Below are 10,000 nucleotides of genomic sequence, written 5' to 3'. Positions count from 1 at the left end.
CCTTTGGGTGACCAGGTGCACGCCGGCCTTTGGGTGACCAGGTGCACACGGTTCTTTTGGGTGACCAGGTGCACATGGTCCTTTGGGTGACCAGGTGCACGCCGGCCTTTGGGTGACCAGGTGCACATGGTCCTTTTGGGTGACCAGGTGCACATGGTCCTTTGGGTGACCAGGTGCACGCCGGCCTTTGGGTGACCAGGTGCACACGGTTCTTTTGGGTGACCAGGTGCACATGGTCCTTTGGGTGACCAGGTGCACGCCGGCCTTTGGGTGACCAGGTGCACATGGTCCTTTTGGGTGACCAGGTGCACATGGTCCTTTGGGTGACCAGGTGCACGCCGGCCTTTGGGTGACCAGGTGCACACGGTTCTTTTGGGTGACCAGGTGCACATGGTCCTTTGGGTGACCAGGTGCACGCCGGCCTTTGGGTGACCAGGTGCACATGGTCCTTTTGGGTGACCAGGTGCACATGGTCCTTTGGGTGACCAGGTGCACGCCGGCCTTTGGGTGACCAGGTGCACATGGTCCTTTGGGTGACCAGGTGCACGCCGGCCTTTGGGTGACCAGGTGCACATGGTCCTTTGGGTGACCAGGTGCACGCCGGCCTTTGGGTGACCAGGTGCACATGGTCCTTTTGGGTGACCAGGTGCACATGGTCCTTTGGGTGACCAGGTGCACGCCGGCCTTTGGGTGACCAGGTGCACATGGTCCTTTGGGTGACCAGGTGCACGCCGGCCTTTGGGTGACCAGGTGCACATGGTCCTTTGGGTGACCAGGTGCACGCCGGCCTTTGGGTGACCAGGTGCACATGGTCCTTTTGGGTGACCAGGTGCACATGGTCCTTTGGGTGACCAGGTGCACGCCGGCCTTTGGGTGACCAGGTGCACATGGTCCTTTTGGGTGACCAGGTGCACGCCGGCCTTTGGGTGACCAGGTGCACATGGTCCTTTTGGGTGACCAGGTGCACATGGTCCTTTGGGTGACCAGGTGCACGCCGGCCTTTGGGTGACCAGGTGCACACGGTCCTTTTGGGTGACCAGGTGCACGCCGGCCTTTGGGTGACCAGGTGCACATGGTCCTTTTGGGTGACCAGGTGCACGCCGGCCTTTGGGTGACCAGGTGCACGCCGGTCCTTTTGGGTGACCAGGTGCACAAGTTCCATTTGGGTGACCAGGTGCACGCGGTTCATAACAGCGCGGTTATCTGCTTTAATGTCCGAGGAGGGGTGCTTAAGTGTGGGTGCCCTGGTTCACCTGGTATGCGAGGTTGTGGAGGTGGGGGGGGTCCCCTGCTGGTATCATCCCCGAAATAGAGGGGTGATACCCGGGTGGTGAGTAAGGGCCTACAAGCCTGGAGGTCAATAGCTCCAGGGGGTAAGCTCTACTGTCATGTCCGTAAATAGAGTGGTGTTACCCGGGTTTTGAACCATATTTTAATTTTTGGGTTACCAGATGCACACGGGTCTTTTGGAAAACAATCACAATCTGCATCCATCGTAATATCTTAAACTGTATATAAAGCACCTAAGGACGGGCCTGACCGAGAGAGGGCCGTAGTAGGGTACTCCCCTAGCGGGCTATATCAATAGAATGACCGGTAAAATGATTTAAAACAGTTTTATAATTTTTGGGTTACCAGATGCACACGGGTCTTTTGGAAAACAATCACAATCTGCATCCATCGTAATATATGAAACTGTATATAAAGCACTGAAGGACGGCCCCGACCGAGACAGGGCCTTAGTGGGGTGCTCCCATAGCGGGCTATATCAATAGAATGACCGGTAAAAGTATTTAAAACCGTTTTATAATTTTTGGGTTACCAGATGCACGTTTTCAATCACCAGTTGCACGGAGGATTAATAGCAATCTGCATCCATCGTGATTTCTTAAAGTGTGTAAAAAGCACCCAAGGACGGCCCTGACAGAGAGAGGGCCGTAGTGGGGCACTCCCCTAGCGGGCTATATCAATAGAATGACGGGTAAAAGTATTTAAAACCCTTTTATAATTTTTGGGTTACCAGATGCACGTTTTCAATCACCAGGTGCACGGAGGAAAATGAGCATTTGCATCCATAGTCATGTTTTAAACCGTCCATAAAGCACTCTTGGCCGGCCCCGGCAGAGAGAGAAAGAGATGGTGAAAAAAAAAAAAATCATCATCAGACCTTCCATAAATAATTCGGGCCGGCCCCCATTGCTAAAGGTCCGTAGTAGGGTGCGCCATAAGCGGACATGAATAGATGGAACACCGCTAACCGCATAGAGAACCGTGTTTTGGGTGACCAGGTGCACGTTTTCAATCACCAGTTGCACATTTTCAATCACCAGTTGCACGGAGGATTAATAGCAATCTGCATCCATCGCGATTTCTTAAAGTGTCTATAAAGCACTCAGGACGGGCCCGACCGAGACAGGGCCTTAGTGGGGTGCTCCCATAGCGGGCAACAATGAGAGGGGTGCCTTTAAATTCATTTTGAACCATATTTGAAATTTTGGGTTACCAGATGCACGTTTTCAATCACCAGTTGCACGGAGGATTAATAGCAATCTGCATCCATCGTGATTTCTTAAAGTGTGTAAAAAGCACCCAAGGACGGCCCTGACAGAGAGAGGGCCGTAGTGGGGCACTCCCCTAGCGGGCTATATCAATAGAATGACGGGTAAAAGTATTTAAAACCCTTTTATAATTTTTGGGTTACCAGATGCACGTTTTCAATCACCAGGTGCACGGAGGAAAATGAGCATTTGCATCCATAGTCATGTTTTAAACCGTCCATAAAGCACTCTTGGCCGGCCCCGGCAGAGAGAGAAAGAGATGGTGAAAAAAAAAAAAAAATCATCATCAGACCTTCCATAAATAATTCGGGCCGGCCCCCATTGCTAAAGGTCCGTAGTAGGGTGCGCCATAAGCGGACATGAATAGATGGAACACCGCTAACCGCATAGAGAACCGTGTTTTGGGTGACCAGGTGCACGTTTTCAATCACCAGTTGCACATTTTCAATCACCAGTTGCACGGAGGATTAATAGCAATCTGCATCCATCGCGATTTCTTAAAGTGTCTATAAAGCACTCAGGACGGGCCCGACCGAGACAGGGCCTTAGTGGGGTGCTCCCATAGCGGGCAACAATGAGAGGGGTGCCTTTAAATTCATTTTGAACCATATTTGAAATTTTGGGTTACCAGATGCACGTTTTCAATCACCAGTTGCACGGAGGATTAATAGCAATCTGCATCCATCGTGATTTCTTAAAGTGTGTAAAAAGCACCCAAGGACGGCCCTGACAGAGAGAGGGCCGTAGTGGGGCACTCCCCTAGCGGGCTATATCAATAGAATGACGGGTAAAAGTATTTAAAACCCTTTTATAATTTTTGGGTTACCAGATGCACGTTTTCAATCACCAGGTGCACGGAGGAAAATGAGCATTTGCATCCATAGTCATGTTTTAAACCGTCCATAAAGCACTCTTGGCCGGCCCCGGCAGAGAGAGAAAGAGATGGTGAAAAAAAAAAAAAATCATCATCAGACCTTCCATAAATAATTCGGGCCGGCCCCCATTGCTAAAGGTCCGTAGTAGGGTGCGCCATAAGCGGACATGAATAGATGGAACACCGCTAACCGCATAGAGAACCGTGTTTTGGGTGACCAGGTGCACGTTTTCAATCACCAGTTGCACATTTTCAATCACCAGTTGCACGGAGGATTAATAGCAATCTGCATCCATCGCGATTTCTTAAAGTGTCTATAAAGCACTCAGGACGGGCCCGACCGAGACAGGGCCTTAGTGGGGTGCTCCCATAGCGGGCAACAATGAGAGGGGTGCCTTTAAATTCATTTTGAACCATATTTGAAATTTTGGGTTACCAGATGCACGTTTTCAATCACCAGTTGCACGGAGGATTAATAGCAATCTGCATCCATCGTGATTTCTTAAAGTGTGTAAAAAGCACCCAAGGACGGCCCTGACAGAGAGAGGGCCGTAGTGGGGCACTCCCCTAGCGGGCTATATCAATAGAATGACGGGTAAAAGTATTTAAAACCCTTTTATAATTTTTGGGTTACCAGATGCACGTTTTCAATCACCAGGTGCACGGAGGAAAATGAGCATTTGCATCCATAGTCATGTTTTAAACCGTCCATAAAGCACTCTTGGCCGGCCCCGGCAGAGAGAGAAAGAGATGGTGAAAAAAAAAAAAAATCATCATCAGACCTTCCATAAATAATTCGGGCCGGCCCCCATTGCTAAAGGTCCGTAGTAGGGTGCGCCATAAGCGGACATGAATAGATGGAACACCGCTAACCGCATAGAGAACCGTGTTTTGGGTGACCAGGTGCACGTTTTCAATCACCAGTTGCACATTTTCAATCACCAGTTGCACGGAGGATTAATAGCAATCTGCATCCATCGCGATTTCTTAAAGTGTCTATAAAGCACTCAGGACGGGCCCGACCGAGACAGGGCCTTAGTGGGGTGCTCCCATAGCGGGCAACAATGAGAGGGGTGCCTTTAAATTCATTTTGAACCATATTTGAAATTTTGGGTTACCAGATGCACGTTTTCAATCACCAGTTGCACGGAGGATTAATAGCAATCTGCATCCATCGTGATTTCTTAAAGTGTGTAAAAAGCACCCAAGGACGGCCCTGACAGAGAGAGGGCCGTAGTGGGGCACTCCCCTAGCGGGCTATATCAATAGAATGACGGGTAAAAGTATTTAAAACCCTTTTATAATTTTTGGGTTACCAGATGCACGTTTTCAATCACCAGGTGCACGGAGGAAAATGAGCATTTGCATCCATAGTCATGTTTTAAACCGTCCATAAAGCACTCTTGGCCGGCCCCGGCAGAGAGAGAAAGAGATGGTGAAAAAAAAAAAAAATCATCATCAGACCTTCCATAAATAATTCGGGCCGGCCCCCATTGCTAAAGGTCCGTAGTAGGGTGCGCCATAAGCGGACATGAATAGATGGAACACCGCTAACCGCATAGAGAACCGTGTTTTGGGTGACCAGGTGCACGTTTTCAATCACCAGTTGCACATTTTCAATCACCAGTTGCACGGAGGATTAATAGCAATCTGCATCCATCGCGATTTCTTAAAGTGTCTATAAAGCACTCAGGACGGGCCCGACCGAGACAGGGCCTTAGTGGGGTGCTCCCATAGCGGGCAACAATGAGAGGGGTGCCTTTAAATTCATTTTGAACCATATTTGAAATTTTGGGTTACCAGATGCACGTTTTCAATCACCAGTTGCACGGAGGATTAATAGCAATCTGCATCCATCGTGATTTCTTAAAGTGTGTAAAAAGCACCCAAGGACGGCCCTGACAGAGAGAGGGCCGTAGTGGGGCACTCCCCTAGCGGGCTATATCAATAGAATGACGGGTAAAAGTATTTAAAACCCTTTTATAATTTTTGGGTTACCAGATGCACGTTTTCAATCACCAGGTGCACGGAGGAAAATGAGCATTTGCATCCATAGTCATGTTTTAAACCGTCCATAAAGCACTCTTGGCCGGCCCCGGCAGAGAGAGAAAGAGATGGTGAAAAAAAAAAAAATCATCATCAGACCTTCCATAAATAATTCGGGCCGGCCCCCATTGCTAAAGGTCCGTAGTAGGGTGCGCCATAAGCGGACATGAATAGATGGAACACCGCTAACCGCATAGAGAACCGTGTTTTGGGTGACCAGGTGCACGTTTTCAATCACCAGTTGCACATTTTCAATCACCAGTTGCACGGAGGATTAATAGCAATCTGCATCCATCGCGATTTCTTAAAGTGTCTATAAAGCACTCAGGACGGGCCCGACCGAGACAGGGCCTTAGTGGGGTGCTCCCATAGCGGGCAACAATGAGAGGGGTGCCTTTAAATTCATTTTGAACCATATTTGAAATTTTGGGTTACCAGATGCACGTTTTCAATCACCAGTTGCACGGAGGATTAATAGCAATCTGCATCCATCGTGATTTCTTAAAGTGTGTAAAAAGCACCCAAGGACGGCCCTGACAGAGAGAGGGCCGTAGTGGGGCACTCCCCTAGCGGGCTATATCAATAGAATGACGGGTAAAAGTATTTAAAACCCTTTTATAATTTTTGGGTTACCAGATGCACGTTTTCAATCACCAGGTGCACGGAGGAAAATGAGCATTTGCATCCATAGTCATGTTTTAAACCGTCCATAAAGCACTCTTGGCCGGCCCCGGCAGAGAGAGAAAGAGATGGTGAAAAAAAAAAAAATCATCATCAGACCTTCCATAAATAATTCGGGCCGGCCCCCATTGCTAAAGGTCCGTAGTAGGGTGCGCCATAAGCGGACATGAATAGATGGAACACCGCTAACCGCATAGAGAACCGTGTTTTGGGTGACCAGGTGCACGTTTTCAATCACCAGTTGCACATTTTCAATCACCAGTTGCACGGAGGATTAATAGCAATCTGCATCCATCGCGATTTCTTAAAGTGTCTATAAAGCACTCAGGACGGGCCCGACCGAGACAGGGCCTTAGTGGGGTGCTCCCATAGCGGGCAACAATGAGAGGGGTGCCTTTAAATTCATTTTGAACCATATTTGAAATTTTGGGTTACCAGATGCACGTTTTCAATCACCAGTTGCACGGAGGATTAATAGCAATCTGCATCCATCGTGATTTCTTAAAGTGTGTAAAAAGCACCCAAGGACGGCCCTGACAGAGAGAGGGCCGTAGTGGGGCACTCCCCTAGCGGGCTATATCAATAGAATGACGGGTAAAAGTATTTAAAACCCTTTTATAATTTTTGGGTTACCAGATGCACGTTTTCAATCACCAGGTGCACGGAGGAAAATGAGCATTTGCATCCATAGTCATGTTTTAAACCGTCCATAAAGCACTCTTGGCCGGCCCCGGCAGAGAGAGAAAGAGATGGTGAAAAAAAAAAAAAATCATCATCAGACCTTCCATAAATAATTCGGGCCGGCCCCCATTGCTAAAGGTCCGTAGTAGGGTGCGCCATAAGCGGACATGAATAGATGGAACACCGCTAACCGCATAGAGAACCGTGTTTTGGGTGACCAGGTGCACGTTTTCAATCACCAGTTGCACATTTTCAATCACCAGTTGCACGGAGGATTAATAGCAATCTGCATCCATCGCGATTTCTTAAAGTGTCTATAAAGCACTCAGGACGGGCCCGACCGAGACAGGGCCTTAGTGGGGTGCTCCCATAGCGGGCAACAATGAGAGGGGTGCCTTTAAATTCATTTTGAACCATATTTGAAATTTTGGGTTACCAGATGCACGTTTTCAATCACCAGTTGCACGGAGGATTAATAGCAATCTGCATCCATCGTGATTTCTTAAAGTGTGTAAAAAGCACCCAAGGACGGCCCTGACAGAGAGAGGGCCGTAGTGGGGCACTCCCCTAGCGGGCTATATCAATAGAATGACGGGTAAAAGTATTTAAAACCCTTTTATAATTTTTGGGTTACCAGATGCACGTTTTCAATCACCAGGTGCACGGAGGAAAATGAGCATTTGCATCCATAGTCATGTTTTAAACCGTCCATAAAGCACTCTTGGCCGCCCCGGCAGAGAGAGAAAGAGATGGTGAAAAAAAAAAAAAATCATCATCAGACCTTCCATAAATAATTCGGGCCGGCCCCCATTGCTAAAGGTCCGTAGTAGGGTGCGCCATAAGCGGACATGAATAGATGGAACACCGCTAACCGCATAGAGAACCGTGTTTTGGGTGACCAGGTGCACGTTTTCAATCACCAGTTGCACATTTTCAATCACCAGTTGCACGGAGGATTAATAGCAATCTGCATCCATCGCGATTTCTTAAAGTGTCTATAAAGCACTCAGGACGGGCCCGACCGAGACAGGGCCTTAGTGGGGTGCTCCCATAGCGGGCAACAATGAGAGGGGTGCCTTTAAATTCATTTTGAACCATATTTGAAATTTTGGGTTACCAGATGCACGTTTTCAATCACCAGTTGCACGGAGGATTAATAGCAATCTGCATCCATCGTGATTTCTTAAAGTGTGTAAAAAGCACCCAAGGACGGCCCTGACAGAGAGAGGGCCGTAGTGGGGCACTCCCCTAGCGGGCTATATCAATAGAATGACGGGTAAAAGTATTTAAAACCCTTTTATAATTTTTGGGTTACCAGATGCACGTTTTCAATCACCAGGTGCACGGAGGAAAATGAGCATTTGCATCCATAGTCATGTTTTAAACCGTCCATAAAGCACTCTTGGCCGGCCCCGGCAGAGAGAGAAAGAGATGGTGAAAAAAAAAAAAAATCATCATCAGACCTTCCATAAATAATTCGGGCCGGCCCCCATTGCTAAAGGTCCGTAGTAGGGTGCGCCATAAGCGGACATGAATAGATGGAACACCGCTAACCGCATAGAGAACCGTGTTTTGGGTGACCAGGTGCACGTTTTCAATCACCAGTTGCACATTTTCAATCACCAGTTGCACGGAGGATTAATAGCAATCTGCATCCATCGCGATTTCTTAAAGTGTCTATAAAGCACTCAGGACGGGCCCGACCGAGACAGGGCCTTAGTGGGGTGCTCCCATAGCGGGCAACAATGAGAGGGGTGCCTTTAAATTCATTTTGAACCATATTTGAAATTTTGGGTTACCAGATGCACGTTTTCAATCACCAGTTGCACGGAGGATTAATAGCAATCTGCATCCATCGTGATTTCTTAAAGTGTGTAAAAAGCACCCAAGGACGGCCCTGACAGAGAGAGGGCCGTAGTGGGCACTCCCCTAGCGGGCTATATCAATAGAATGACGGGTAAAAGTATTTAAAACCCTTTTATAATTTTTGGGTTACCAGATGCACGTTTTCAATCACCAGGTGCACGGAGGAAAATGAGCATTTGCATCCATAGTCATGTTTTAAACCGTCCATAAAGCACTCTTGGCCGGCCCCGGCAGAGAGAGAAAGAGATGGTGAAAAAAAAAAAAATCATCATCAGACCTTCCATAAATAATTCGGGCCGGCCCCCATTGCTAAAGGTCCGTAGTAGGGTGCGCCATAAGCGGACATGAATAGATGGAACACCGCTAACCGCATAGAGAACCGTGTTTTGGGTGACCAGGTGCACGTTTTCAATCACCAGTTGCACATTTTCAATCACCAGTTGCACGGAGGATTAATAGCAATCTGCATCCATCGCGATTTCTTAAAGTGTCTATAAAGCACTCAGGACGGGCCCGACCGAGACAGGGCCTTAGTGGGGTGCTCCCATAGCGGGCAACAATGAGAGGGGTGCCTTTAAATTCATTTTGAACCATATTTGAAATTTTGGGTTACCAGATGCACGTTTTCAATCACCAGTTGCACGGAGGATTAATAGCAATCTGCATCCATCGTGATTTCTTAAAGTGTGTAAAAAGCACCCAAGGACGGCCCTGACAGAGAGAGGGCCGTAGTGGGGCACTCCCCTAGCGGGCTATATCAATAGAATGACGGGTAAAAGTATTTAAAACCCTTTTATAATTTTTTGGGTTACCAGATGCACGTTTTCAATCACCAGGTGCACGGAGGAAAATGAGCATTTGCATCCATAGTCATGTTTTAAACCGTCCATAAAGCACTCTTGGCCGGCCCCGGCAGAGAGAGAAAGAGATGGTGAAAAAAAAAAAAATCATCATCATCAGACCTTCCATAAATAATTCGGGCCGGCCCCCATTGCTAAAGGTCCGTAGTAGGGTGCGCCATAAGCGGACATGAATAGATGGAACACCGCTAACCGCATAGAGAACCGTGTTTTGGGTGACCAGGTGCACGTTTTCAATCACCAGTTGCACATTTTCAATCACCAGTTGCACGGAGGATTAATAGCAATCTGCATCCATCGCGATTTCTTAAAGTGTCTATAAAGCACTCCAGTGACGTGGCCCAAGACCGAGACAGGGCCTCAATAGTGGGTGCTGCCCATAGACGGGCAACCAGCATGAGAAGGGGTGTCCTGGGTTAATGCAATATTCATTT

Source organism: Oncorhynchus mykiss, unplaced genomic scaffold (assembly GCF_013265735.2).
Source record: "Oncorhynchus mykiss isolate Arlee unplaced genomic scaffold, USDA_OmykA_1.1 un_scaffold_742, whole genome shotgun sequence".
Taxonomy (NCBI): domain Eukaryota; kingdom Metazoa; phylum Chordata; class Actinopteri; order Salmoniformes; family Salmonidae; genus Oncorhynchus; species Oncorhynchus mykiss.
This window is presented reverse-complemented; position numbering follows the sequence as displayed.